Here is a 12,307-nt window from a genome sequence, read left to right as displayed (position 1 = left end):
CTTTCTCAAATCAGCTCAATCTGAAACTTGTCCCATGACTAATGGACACTGATGCAGCTCCTCCCTGCAAGCTCTGGTCCCTGCTCCTTTGGCTGTGCTTTGAAACTGGTCAATAATAAGGAACAAAAGGCTCCTGGCCCTTCACATTGTTCTATCAAACTTGCTGCCATGGTAGCTTTAGCACTGCCCATTTCCAACCTCAAGCCACGTATGATAAGAAATTCTGTGTTTTACCAGGCAGGGTAGTCAAGTGGCAGCATAGTCCATAAGTTACAAATGAAAAGTGATTCAAGTGAAATGCATCAAAACCTCATCTAAAAGGGAACTCTGAATCAGCTATTCTGAAGAAAACTGTCAGCACCCTTGGAGAATTCCTTGCTGATAATCAAATGTCATCTGACCCCCACCAGGTAAAAGCTGAAAGTGATTTACTTTGGGTTTTGTCAATTGAAAGCATGCAGTGTCTGCATCCTTTATGGTGCTGAGCTGTTGTTTTCAGCAGTGGTTTTGGCTAGTTCATCCATCACAAGCTTCTGTGGGAGATGTAGGCAACCCCTGGAAAGGCAGGGTGCTGATTAGATCCCATGCAGATTTTCAAAGGCAGAAATGCAGCAGTGAGACCCCTTTTCACTGGGAGCAGCTGCTGCCCAGTGTAACAAGATGTCTGTGCCACCAGTGTCCCTGAACCCAAGAGGTTTTCACCCAGTCCTGTATCCTGTGGTTTTCCTTATGAAGAGCTTGGGATTCTGTGGACAGAGAGTGCCCATGAATACTGAATCTTTTTCTTGAAGATTAATAGAGTTTTGTGCAGTGGCCAGTTGGTCAGTGGGATTTTTTTTTTTCCTGTGTAATAATTAGACATGGATAATTAAATACAAGATTTTAGCAACTTTGTGGAAGTAGAGGACTAAAGGACCATTATGAATAACTGTTGCAGTTGTCAACATTTCTATGCTGTTCTGAGGAGATTAATATGCAACCACAAAAATTTGTTCCAGGCAGACACTTGGCATTAAAAGATGCACTCCAGGATTTTTATTTTTTTTCCTTACGTTTGAATTTAATCCATCAGGCCATTTTTAAATGTAGGAGAGACTTTGTTTTTGAAAGCTGAGATTCCTGACATAGTTCTGGTTTCAGAGGGAATATTTAGGGAATGAACAAGGGCCGCAGGATTCTGCCTCCTATTTTGCCCCCATTCTGCCTCTCTTCATCAAACCTGTTCTATGTTGTTATGTTCTTGTGCTCCATCACAGCCAGTGACAGGGACAGATAAAAGTGTAGTTCTAGGTTTGTTCTTCCTCATTTTTCTCTTCCACTTAATAAAAACCTGTGACTGGTTATGCCTCTTGACTCTTGATAGCAGTTGAGGGCTTCTTTGGGAGCTTCTGGAAAATCTCATCTTGGTTATGTGTTGTGTACTCAGTGACTGCTTCCTGTGCCCACATGTGAAGTAAATTAAGCATTCCATAATGTTCTGAATGTTGTCATCTTTCCCCAGTCATCATAACTGTCTTCCAACAGACAGATTTTCAGCTATTTCTGGAGTAAATGATTTTTTGTGAATGCAGGAGAGCAGAAATTTATCTAGTCCCAATGCTCTTGCAGTCATGTTTCTACTGCCAAATTTCTGCTATTCTGAGGAAAAAAAATTTAGCATTAACATAGCAAATGTTTCATCTTAATTTAAAATAATAAAGGAAGTCAGAAGCGGAAGAATGAGAATGTTAAAAATATATCTTTAAATTAGAGAGAGATTAAGAAAATTAGGAAATCCCCTTACTTATAAATTAAGAACCCCTGAATGGAGGGTTCTTTCAAAATTTTTTGAGTTGCAAAATGCTCAACTGGCAGGGAAAATCACTCAGTGACTTGTTCATTTTTCTTTTAATCATGAGTGTCTAGTTTTGCTTTAAAAATAAGCAGTGTGGGTTCTATGTTGAATTCCAGTACTGAGTAACATAAACCCTGAGAGTTTTTTGTAAGTTCAAACAAAAAAATGTGCCATGAGGTAACAAAGAATCTACTATTCTGGGTCTGAGTTTTGCTTCATACATTGTCTGTGAACTTAGGACTATTACTTGTTACTGTTTGTCTGTGTTGTAAAATGGGCTTCTGCAGCCCTAAGATCTGAGGAAAAAAATTAAAAATCACTGAGGGCTGAGTGCTCATATTTGAAACATAAAGAGGAAGAGCAGTAATCCCTGGTTTTGTCAGACCCAGCATGTGCACGTTGCCTTTGTCAGAGATTGCTCAGGCTGGCCAAGGCAAAGCTGAGCAGAGGCTCAAGGTAGTCTCATGCCTTGTTAGTCCAAGCTTCTTGTCACCAGCTTATTCTCTTGAAGACAAGGCTCTCTTAAAAGAAGATTTGGTGTGATTCCGTATGATTTCTAGTCCCAGTGATTTTAATGATACTTCGTGTAATTATTTTTAAAGTTTTAGTAAAATTTTCACCCCCTTCCCTTGATACTGATGCTATGTGCTGTATAGATGCCTAGAAATAAGTAGGATATATCCTTGCTAACAGCAATGTAGTGAAAGATAGCCATATTCTTAGCTGTGTACAGTCTCACAGTGCTTAAATAGCAATTTTTCAGCCTGTTTTAGTTTTTTTCACAGGCTCAGGACCAGAGGCACAAAGCAGGTAAGTTACATAGCAAAGGCACTAAGTGGGAATCAGTGATAAGCCCTCATTTAGAAGAGAGTTCCTTCCTTTTATTTAATCTCTACAATGTTACATGGGCTTTTCTAAAATTTCTCTTTTAATTAAAACAGCATGTAATGTTTTTAGGAATCCAGTCAATTTAAACAATTCAATTTGTCCTTTGTTCACTGTATTTAAATTTAAAGGACATGTTACAAAGCTGTTATGAAATTTGGCACTGTTATGTATTGAATAAATTATTTATTTGGGGGGAAGAAACCAAAAATGTCCCCCAACTATTTTGTTAGAATTCTTGAGAGCTTAAGGTCTTCATGCTCTGAAAGCAGTTGTTAAACAAAATAAACTTCATGCAGGAAGTGGTGAAATTTAATGTCATACAAAATTCAAAAAGGATGGAAAGAAACTTAAAGAGCTTATTCTCAACACCACGCTCCTGTATTAATACTGAGAATTTATTTACCTCATGCAGGAGGTGGAAGAATCCCATTGGTTTTGTTCTTAAATTGTTCACTAATATTAAATATTCCCATACAGAACACTTCAGACCAAGTTTTTATTATATTTTTAATGTTGTGGTGCAGGAGTGTATTTTCCCTCTATGTAGAACACTTAGCCAGAACTAGATGTTTGATCTATGCATGCATCCTGAGGCTATGTTTTGCAGAACAGGGGAGGTTCTGCAGATACCCTGTTTAATTAGAGAAGCCAATGATCAGGTGTGCTTTGCAGAGAACTGCCCCAAATAAGCAATCCCAGCTTTACCTCCAAGCAGGCTGCCGAGTCTGTGTTGGGCAGTACAGGATCATGCAGAGGTGCTAAGCAGAATTTGGTCCTGGCAGTGCTGTTAGTGCTAATTAGAATTTATACCTTTGGGTCCTGAAGCAGCCAAACATCTTTCAGTTCTACACTGCCTTGTCTGACACTTGCTTGGGGATTTTTACAGGGTGCTCATTATGTGATACACACATGCCCAAAGGATCTGGAAAGTGAACTGGGTAATAAGTGATGCTGTGAGAAGAAAAGATAAATAGTAACCGTACCAGGAAGTTCTGAATATATCATTGTCTTAGGTACAGGAAATGCAATTATACCCTGGAGTATTGTAGAAACAGGCATCCGTATCTTGCTTTACATCAAAGTAATGTTGGGAGTATTTAGTGAACAAGAAGGGCTCAGGTGAAGTGTACAATATGCTGTAGTGATTTGAGCAGTTGTAGACAACAGAATGAAAGCAGTGCTCTGCTTTTGCAAGGAAAATAGCATGCAAAACAATCCTGTTTTGTACAACAGCCCTGACAAAAACATGGTGTATTGCTTTTCTAATCCAAATTAAGGTTTAACTGCTCAGCATGTACCCCATCTTCTGACTCAGGATTTATTTCAGCAAACCAACAGATCTTAAAATATGATCTACCTGTTAAACACTCGAAATACACTACAAAATGGTTTAAAAGTCACTTTTTTTTCCTTATATTCACTTGTCATCAGGGTGCCCTTGTTACCTATCTGCTGACTGTTACTGGATTTGTTAATAAAAGCAGGAGCAATGAGCAAACACTGCCAGATCTTGCCTTAAAAATCCTTCAGGCTGTTGTGGTAATAGCCAAAACCTAAAAGCTGCACATAGAGAAGTTGAGCTGGCATCCTGTCAAGGATCCAAAAACTGCCTCAGTTTTAGACTTGTAGTAGTTGTCAGCTTTAACAAGGTCTTCAGAAGGAATAGCTGTTAGCATACAGAACCCTCATTCCATCAGTGATGAAATGAGTCAGAATGTCCCACTCAGGAGTCCTCCTCATCTCTGTAGCTTAGATGAGTGGCTCCAGAATATCTAAGTCTCACTGTCAGCAGTTGTATGTTTTGAAGCCTTGGCTCTAGAGCTGTGTACTAAGGAAGAAAGGCTGTGAGCAGCCTTCAGTTTCATCAGGATTTGTGTTTGATGTGCTGGTGTTAGAACATGCAGCCTTTGTGTTAGAAATCGTCATCTTTCCTCTAAACTGCTGAACTGAAATTGCAATCAACAAAGTCAAACTTGTGCAGAAAGGCCACTGGGAATTGGGGCTCTGGTTAAACTCTGCTGCCTGCACTGGGAAGGTGTGTGGGTGATTCTCTGTAAAATTTAACTCCAGCCACGAGCTTCCAGGAGTCTGTGGCAGAGGGCTCTGGTAACAGTCCAGCTGTTTGCTAAGCTTGTTGTTCCTGTAGACAGATGAATGTTAAAATAGCTCCTAATGAAACTTTAGCTCCTGGCTGCCTCCTAGGCTATTATCCAGCCATAGCAGCGATGCCATTTGAGAGCCAGTTTTCAATTCTGCTTGATTAACAATTGCTGCAGACCATGGGACAGTTGAGATGGGTGTTAAACGCTCTGACAGGCAGAGGATTACCACTTCCAGTGGGTTTATTGTTGACACGTGCAAACTGCTGCTTTGCCACCCACTGTTACAGTTATGGTGAGGAACTGGGAGAGGTGTGACACCAGGTCCTAAACAGATTTCAAACCAATGTGTTGCTCAGTAAAACTGATTGAAAACTTGAAATAAAGAGAAAATTTTACCTGCAAAATGAAAAGGAGCTGTGAACTCTTAATTATCTGTAATGACCTTAATGCTTGAAACTGGCATCTGGATGCTGAAATATAAATGCTGTGATACACTGCATTAATTACAACAGTACCTTTGTGATGGGTGTGCAGAGACTCTTCTCTCTGCTGTTGTGTGGCAAGCCCATGGCACTTGTGTCCAACTTCAGCTAGTAGCTTTCCCACACAAATGGGGAGCCATTAATTTTGGCATCATGCTATGTGAGATAAACTATCTTTGAGTTAGTTAAAATTTTCTTGGAAGAAAAATAGTATTCTTCACTGAATTTATCAGCTTGCTATTTCAGATACTCCCTTTGCATCTGGTAATTTGGATCTTATGCTGGAATATGAAAAAATATGTTTTCTGAGGTTTGGTGAATTTACATTCAAATCAGGATTGATTCCAGGACAATGATCTGGGAATTTATTATTTCTATTGCTTTGGGACAGAGAGCAATATGTAAAAGTAAATTATACAGACCCATGAGTTCTGCCCAAATAGCTTTTCATAGCAAAAATACCATGAAGATTAATGAGAACATCAGGTAATTTCTTTAACAATAAAAAACATTAACTGCCAAGTAATTAATGATATGTTTCAGAGAAAGAAAAAGGAGCTAATGAGAGGACAGATTAGTATATATTTGTTATTCCTGTGGATTGGATTTCTTGTGTTTACTACTGCTGAATCTCATCTGGCATGCTAATAACATATCAAGTTGCAAAGATCTCAGTGATACCAAGTGCATGTTTGCTATCAGGGACAATAGGAAAGACCAAGATAAGGTTATGGGAGATAGATGTCAGGAGAGAGTCTGCACCTGGGCTGCACTCTTGTTTCCTGAGCTGGGACTGAGCATTTTCCCAGCTCTCTTGCTGTGGCAGCTGGTCTCAGGCTGTACAAATACAAGGTCTGAAGTGGAGGGGATAAAGTATTACTTGTTCTGCTGTTCTGCTGCATGATAAATGGCTGTTTATAAGATAAGGCTGCATGCATCTTTCTTCCCTTTCTCTCCTCTCAGAACAAAAGGACTTCTCTGGGTTTCAGAAGACAATTTTTTCTTTTAAGTGTTTGTTTGTGAGTTTTCTTGTTCCCCATTAGGTCTACTTTTGATGGTAAAAAAAAACCTTTGGACAGACCTGGCAGGGTTGGCTGTTGACAAAAATTTACACTGTTTGAAGGCCCAATCAGTTGGTTCTCAGGATCTTCCCTGATCCTGAGAAAGGTGAATATTCAGGTCAAATAAAAAGTCTCCTGTCTTCCAGAAATAACCTCTTTACCTCCTAGGCTTATATAATGAATTTTCACAGCTTAATTACTTATTTTCTTGAGGTATACACACAGTTTTATTGAAACAGAATCATTCCTGGAGGTTAAGTGCAATACTAACTTTTTTTGCTATCAGCAAATTTGCTTTTCCCAAAGCCAAAATCACACTGTAGAAATGTCCCACTCTGCTATTTCTTCATGGTAGAAATCTCTCAAGACTTCTTTGTAAATTCCTCAGTCATCAGTCGTAGGTAGATAGGTTAATTTAGTTTGTATGAATGTGGACATATTTTCCTACATCTGGAGGATGAATGTGTTTGTATGAATGTGGACATATTTTCCTACATTTGGACATCCAATGTCCAAATTCAGATCAATGCCTTGATGTGTGATAGTTGAGAACCTCCACAAGACAAAACTAAATCCTCTCTGGAGAGGAATGCTCACATGTACAGCCCAACAAGTTCTGTTCATTCACTTACTGCAGCAGCTTTTCTTTTTTCTTCTGTGCTACAGAAGTTGCCACTGCTGTATGAACTGCTGTGAATTCTGATACATGATTTCAGGACATTCCTAAAACACTTGAACTTTTCCCTGTTGCAGCCAAGAGAAGGGAAATTGCTGTCTGCCCTGATATTTCTCTACAGCATCTCTCTGCTCCTATATCAAGGGATGGACATCAGAAATATAATTAGGTTTCTTGTTTCCTATTTTTCATTCCTGCTCTGTGCTACTATCATATGTTACTGTACCAATAACATCAGTAACACAAATCTGTCAGTGGTATGCAATGGGAATTGTTCTTTGTTCTGCTGAAAAATCCCCAACAAAACTGCAAAGCTGCATTTCAGGACACCTTTTAGTCTTGTAGAAATGGCAGCAGATGTTCCAGTGATAGTGTATTTATCTATATATAGCTCAAAGCACTGCTTCACAAGGATGGAACTCTGCCTTTGAAGGTATTGGCCTTCTTGTTGTCCACAACTTTTTCTCAATTGCATCCAGTAGAATTGGGTCTGTTATCATTTGGGATAGTGTAAATCAGAGGAGATCACAAAATTTAATGCAATTTCTGCACCACTGTCAGGTCATGAGTGGACTCACACCAGAAGAGTTGCTTCTTTTTGGATTTGTTGATTCACAGTTCTTTTCAGTTTGGTGTTTGGGTACAGTTGATTGTACTATTTCCTTTTTTTCCCCCCTCATTGCATATTAATTGCCCTTTTCTGTTACTTGGCCTCTTCACTGTTCTTCTTTTCTATTGCACAACACCATACTCTAAATCAAAGTGGACTGTGTATTCTTTTTCAAGACTATTTTTTAAACACTTTTTTGAAATAGAAGATTACTTTAGTCAGATTTAAGTAAGTGACTCGAGACTTTACTGAGTGGGACATAAACCCAACAATATATAAATACAGATAAACAGTTTTAAATGATCTATTAATCTTTTTTGAAACACCTGAAACGTTCTGAAGCTATAAAGAGAAAGATGTAGGAAGACATCTTACCAAGAGTGGACTTTGGGTTTTGTCTTTCTTTTACTTGTTTTTTTGTAGATTTTTTTTCAGAGAATGATATTAGTAACTACCAGCTAAAGCAAATCTGATTTTAAAAGAAAGCATAATACAAAAATTTGGGAGACATGTTTGCTCAGCTGAAATCTAGAAAGTAATGGCAGTGCAATTAGAGTGAAAGGAGTCTTAGGGAAAAATAAAAAAGACCTTCTCAGAGCTATTTTAAGATCTTAGGTCATGAGTTAGGTCATGTGCTTCTTAGCATTTGGTGTGGTATCTGAGTAGACCCTTGGATTACAGATCAGGGCAGGTGCAGAAGACTGTGCTATAAATACTTCTTTACTTAAGGAGTTCACTTATTTCTTGAATGACAAACCAAACAGAAACATTAGTTCTGAAGAGGAAAAGTATTAAAATCATTTAAAGCTTAATTTTCCAATAAATCATCTCATAGTTCTGAATTACAAAAGCTACACTGCTCTCCACCATCACCTAGGAAATGTTACAGAAACCCTTTTATAGGGTTACAGCATGTACTAAGCATGACTGGCATGTTCTGGAGTATTTCTGTACTTGTTTGCTGCCTACTGGGCTGTGCAGAGAACTGGCCATTGGGATTCCTACCTTCTGCTTTAGGGCCTTCTCTTCCCTTATGGCTGAAGCATAGATGACCAATTTCCCCAAGGGACATTTGCCCTTTTTATGCTGCTTTCTGAAATATTGTCCCTCAGTTTCTTTAGTGCAAAGCTCTTGGAGATCCTTAAGGATAAAATACACAGACTGTACTAGTAAAACCTGCCTGATTTCATCAGTATTATTTTATTTGTTTTTCTAGGTGAATACAGATGTTTTCAATTTCCTAATTTTTGATCATATCCTACACTCATGTTGTTGGTTTCCTTTGTCCAAAAAGAACATTCCTGTTTTACAAGGGCAGCAGAGGTCTCAGAGACCTTTGAGAAATTGGTTTATATTTCATTTATATTTGCCTCCATGTAAAGAAACACTCCACTTTTCAAATGACATACAGGCCTGTGAATTCCCTTTGACTGATCTAACTTGAATCCTTAATGGTCTTTTAGGAGGCATATTTTATAGAACTGACAGAAACAGTTGTTAGGTATAATTTCATGTATATTCCCTTAAAAAAAAAAAAAAACCCACACAAAAAATCCCCAACCCACAACCCAAAACAAAAAGAGACCTAGGAGAAGAATAAGAAGCAGGTAAAGCAACTCCAAATGCATGTTTGAAGTTTTTCCAAGTGATTATGTCCACCTGCCCTTTTGTCTGTTCTCAGAATCAACCCCCTATGACCAACCCAATCTATGCCCAAAGAGCAGATCCTCCTCAAGGCAAATTTCTGCCCCTGTCAAGGGATAGGTGACATGACAGAAACATCATTACGTGAACAAGTCCCAGCCTTAGTCCATACTCTATTGTCAGTAAGCCTGAACTGTGGCATCACCTGCTCACAGAGGGAGTTGTGAATTTGAAAACTAGCTATCCTTCCTTCGTGCTTTGAGTTTGCTGTCTTGATTTTCTAAAGAGCCCAATTAAATTAACAGAATTCAAAATTAGTTCAGTAGGTACTCCCCAGAAGAAAGCGAAACTACTGCTAGGGAGTCCCTGCACCATTTATCAATGAGAGGGGATAAAATTAGATGAGCCATTGTGGTGAAAAACAAGAGGTGACAACATTAGAGAATTGGTACTATGTCATAAAAACAAAGTTTGTGCTGCCTTCTTTTTTCAATAAGTAAAAATAATTTGCATACAATCTGTCTTCACATATCAATTAAAGAGGGAGAGACTATACAAGCTATTTCATTTCTAAACCTATCTTTCTTGGCCAGCTGGAACAGAAGTTTCCAAGCAATTGAAATTGTTAATGAAAGGTATAGCAAGCATGTTAACACATGTCTGTACTTTTCATATTCTCTGCAGGAGGAGAACAAAAATTAAATCACCATCAGCCAGTTCAGCCCCATGGATACAGGTCATCTTGCTATAAACAAAGCTTATTAACTGGACATTTTCATGTAAGTAGAACCTTAGGATTTTTATTTTTTTTTTCCTGTGGAGGTGATACCATCCTTTAGGTATTTTTTTTTAAAACTTCGAGTTCCTTTCTTTCTCTCTGTATCTCATACATTCTCCTATATCCTAGAGGTTCCCATGTCATGGCTAACATTCTTTTAGAAAACTCTAGCAGGAGCTGAACAGGCATTCTTTTAGGAGCCTATCAGCACCACTCCCAAATTAACCAGACAGTTGTTTGTTTAATTTCGCAACACATTTTCTTTCCCCAAAGTGAGAAAAGCTACCTCAGTGGATTCCCAGCCACGGTACTCTGTGTTTTTAAGGCATCTTCTGTGGCAGAGGAATATGTTCTCCTAAACTAAGGCTAAAACATTCTGATACATTTAACAAAGCAGTCAGGTTGTTGAACAATATGTAACTAGGTATCTTTTAAGTATTCACTATACTTACCTCAGAAAGGTCCTAATCTGTTCTAATTGACTGTAGTGTAAAATCAAGGTGAGTGCAAAGAGAAAAACTACACTTCAGAGTTGGTTGTGACTAAATCTGTAGACATTTTCAATACTCTTGTGTTTGGAAACATTCTGTGCAAGTGCAATGTTTTACTCAATAATTTTTACTGTTATTGTTGTAGTAGTTTGATTTTTAAACCAATGCAGTGAGAAATCATCTTTTCTTTACGTAGGCATAAGGAAAGCTTCTATTTTGACAGTGGACTTCTCCTCCCTAGGAGCAGTACACATGAATCCCCATGCCAAGCTGTGAGCCTCTGAATTTTGTATAGTTCCTAGGTTAATTCAGATTATGGCTTTTCTGGGGACCGTAACTGTTGGTCTGAACCCTCATCAGGGGCTTTGCTGTCTTGTAGAGCTGAAGCTTTGTGGTGCAGCCTGTTTAAGTTCTCCAGGAGCTGGCCCCCAAGGCCTGCTTTGCAAATCCAGCCCTTAGCTGCCCTGGTAAGTACCATGGGCCAGAAGTTGTAGGACATTCCCTCCTCCTGCAAAGTAACATCAGCTCAGCTGATGCAGTGACAGCACCAGGGAGGAATTTTCTGCTACAAGTATTGAGTGGAGACAAAGGCTGCCTAATTTTCTCTTTGTGTAACCCACATCCTGTGGGACTCATGCACATCCCTGTACTTTCTACGCTGTACAAGGGAGCGGGCGTCCTGAGGACATCGTGTTGTGTCTTGCTCACTCTGCTGATGAGACTGTGAGAGGCGTGCCAGAAGTGAATTAAACAGGTCTTCACTTAATTATATGTAATTTTGTTAATTGTCTATCTGCTGCTGTCCCTCACTGGCATTATGAAAGGGTGCAAGTCACCTCTGTAGCTAGATTCCCTGTCCCAGCTTTTCCTGGGCTCCTTCCCTCGCAGCTCTGGATACCCCGGCAGGTCATGGCCCCAACACTGTTCCCGCTGAGGGTCGCAGTAGCTCCCGTCCGCTGTTTTTGTTCACTCCTTGAGTGTGCAGTACCGAGGCGCGTGTCTCTGCAGGGCCAGGAGTCCCGGCCAGGTACTGCACAGAGAGCAGTGCACTTTGGAAGCACTGACAGCCGCTAGCACCTCTGCCCTGGCCCGACACTGCTCTGGGGGTCAGGGTCGCACCTCAGCCCCTTCCCCGGGTGTGGGTCCCGGCGGAAGGCCAGCCCTGCCCGGGTCTCGCCGCAAAGTCCGGGCTTCGTGCCCGGCGCTGCACGGGCCGGCGCAGCGCCCGCCGCCCACATTAGCTGCAGCCGGGCTGCTGAGCAGAGGTGCCCCGTCTCCTCCTCCGGCTGCCGGGGGAAAGTCTCGGAACGCATTCATTCCGTACGTGCATGCGATTAACTCCTTACTGCCCATCCTGCAGCCCCCGTGCCCCGCAGCCCCGCCTTCCCCTGCCGCCTGATGCGATCGGCTCCGCCACCCTCCTGCTGTAGAACAGATTGATTTCCACAGCTGGGGACGGCTCCAGCACGGGGCCGGTGTCACCCAGACGCGCGACCCGCTGCGAGCAGCCTTCGCACCCGTCTCCTCCGCTCTCCGGCTTGCTGCCTATTTTTTTTTTTTTTTTTTTTTCCCTTTTCTCCCAGGAGTAGCAGCGAAATGTCCCGTCCTGCCTATTTGGAAATGGGAACAAATTGCTCCCCCGCCTTACCTCGCCCATCGCATCCCATATATAGTCATATCTGCGGTCAAATGGCAGGCGGCAGCGAATGGGAAAGCTGTGCCTCCCAAAAAAACCCGGGGG

The sequence above is a fragment of the Haemorhous mexicanus genome, chromosome 13 (assembly GCF_027477595.1).
Source record: "Haemorhous mexicanus isolate bHaeMex1 chromosome 13, bHaeMex1.pri, whole genome shotgun sequence".
NCBI classification, from domain to species: Eukaryota; Metazoa; Chordata; class Aves; order Passeriformes; family Fringillidae; genus Haemorhous; species Haemorhous mexicanus.
This window is presented reverse-complemented; position numbering follows the sequence as displayed.